This window comes from Cebus imitator, unplaced genomic scaffold, assembly GCF_001604975.1.
Source record: "Cebus imitator isolate Cc_AM_T3 unplaced genomic scaffold, Cebus_imitator-1.0 Scaffold125, whole genome shotgun sequence".
Classification (NCBI taxonomy): Eukaryota; Metazoa; Chordata; class Mammalia; order Primates; family Cebidae; genus Cebus; species Cebus imitator.
In genome coordinates, this window is record NW_016107440.1 from 535,859 (window position 1) to 538,140 (window position 2,282).

Sequence of the window (2,282 nt, forward strand, 5' to 3'; positions counted from 1 at the left end):
TTCTACCTTCAGGGTCATTCACCCTAAGCGGAACAGAGCCTGGGAATTTATCTGTAGTTATTTTCCTAAGCAAATGAGTTGGCGGTCTCTGAGAGAACTGGCCTCCATCTGTTGTTTCTGTATATTTTCAAAGAGAAATCGATGATGGGGACCAAACTCTCTCTTGTCTCCGGAGACACAGTTCAAGTATTTTTATTCAATCATTTTTTTGCTTTCAGGTTTTCTTGCCTAGGGGAGTTCAAGACCTTTCGGCTTTAGCTTGAATTTTCAACTTATCTCTCAAAAATTTTCAGTGATGGAGCTCCTTCTTTAAGCAGTAGTTTACACAGGCCACGATTTACAAATCAGAAAAAACTCAGGATTCTATTAGCATATATTTATTTTATAACTTCACATTTATAACATTTTACTTTGTATACTATCAAGAAATGACAATGAGATCACTCTCACAAATACAAAAACACAGGAAATTAGAGTGTCATGGTAACAATTGTATCACTTTGGTCAAACAGTATTAAAACTACAATTTAGAAAGATAATTGATCACAAATGATACCTTTTAAAAAATGCTTTTCTTACAATCCCAGGATATTCTTTAGTTAAACCAAACCACAATCAGAAAAAATGAGTGACTATTTAAAAGGCAAACCTCTAACAATTGTCAACAGCTGCTGGAAGAGTCATCACAAACATAAAAAACAACAAGCAGTCAAATTTACAATAAGAGGGGAAATGGTTTCTAACACCAAGGCAGCCTGGGAGTCAACTGGAAGCATATTAACTTATCACGCAACTGTCAGAACAATAAAGACGGCATGCATTGAGCAGGCAGGAACATCACAAAAATGTTAACGGTCTCAATGTATTGAGGGCTTTCTGCATTCCAGATGTCATGCAAAGTGCTTAAAAAGCATTAAGTCATTTGATCCTCATAACAGCTGTGTACTCTCATCTTCTTGTTTTTCAGAGGTGGAAACTGATGTCTAGATAAGCTAAGCAATTTACTTACAGTATGCACAAATCTACCATGAGACTATACATCACTCGTGTTGGAGCTCTCCCTAGCACGTATAACTAAATGGTGCTCCTCTGCACTGCACTCACACACTTACGTGATACATGACATACACAGGTCTGATCTAAACACCCACGTGGTGCTACTACTTCTAAATCTATGAACAGTTATAAGAAGTTTGGATACATACACAGATACCATAAAGGAAGCTTTGCTCCAAGGTCTACACAAAATGAGCCAATCTGGAAACAAAAGCAAGCCTGGTGGTGAATGCTAATGTGCTAAAATTTGGTTATCAGCCCATTTTAATCTAGCTGTTATTTACTAAAGAGTCAAAGAGTTTAGGCTGGGTGTGGTTTCTCATGCCTGTAATCCCAGCATTTTGGGAGGCTGAGGTGAGCGGATCACTTGAGGTCAGGAGTTCAAGACCAGCCTGGCCAACATGGTGAAACCCCGTTTCTACTAAAAATACAAAACTTATTTTGTATTTTTCCAAGGCTGGGGACTTCTTGAAAGCAGAGCTTAGGTTCAGTCATCTGTGTCTTCAAGGCCTGGCACAGCACATAGTTCTCAGACCATCTAACTGACACCTGGCAGAAAGGCAGGAATGCTTCCCAGGTTAAAACAACAACCACCACAACAAAAATCTGCAGGCGGAGATGATCCTATTTATTGAGTGATGACACTTTTACTGGGGTTATTTACACAAAGGGTTAGTTAGCCTTTTACCTGTCCAGACCACCTCCTCATGTAGACTGGAACCTCTCTGAGGGCAGGGCACATTTTGTAGGTTTATAACTGCTCAACTGCAGGTTAGAGCTGTAGTCTTGTAACTCCTTGTACAGAGAGAGAATTTCTGTACTCAGAGACAATTTGCTGATTTGAGAAAGGAAAATAGCTGACAAGTCAAATAGCTTTATTTTTCAAACATAATTACAAAAGGTTTTTTTTTTTTTGACTGCCAACTCTTTCTTCTAGGGTATGGGCCAACTCTAGTCTACTTGGGATTACTTAAAGAAAATTGGAAGTACAAGTGTTTCAGATTCCTTCAGATTTACTATCTAATATTTGGAGTCTAATCTCTTATTCATTAATAATCTACATAGAGTCTAAGAAACTCGTAGATATATTTTTTTAAAAAACAAAAATCAAGGGCTGGGCATGGTGGCTCATGCCTGTAATCCTAGCACTTTGGGAGGCTGGGTTGGGCATATCGCTTGAGCCTAGGTGTTCCAGACCAGCCTGAGCAACATAGTAAAACCCTGTC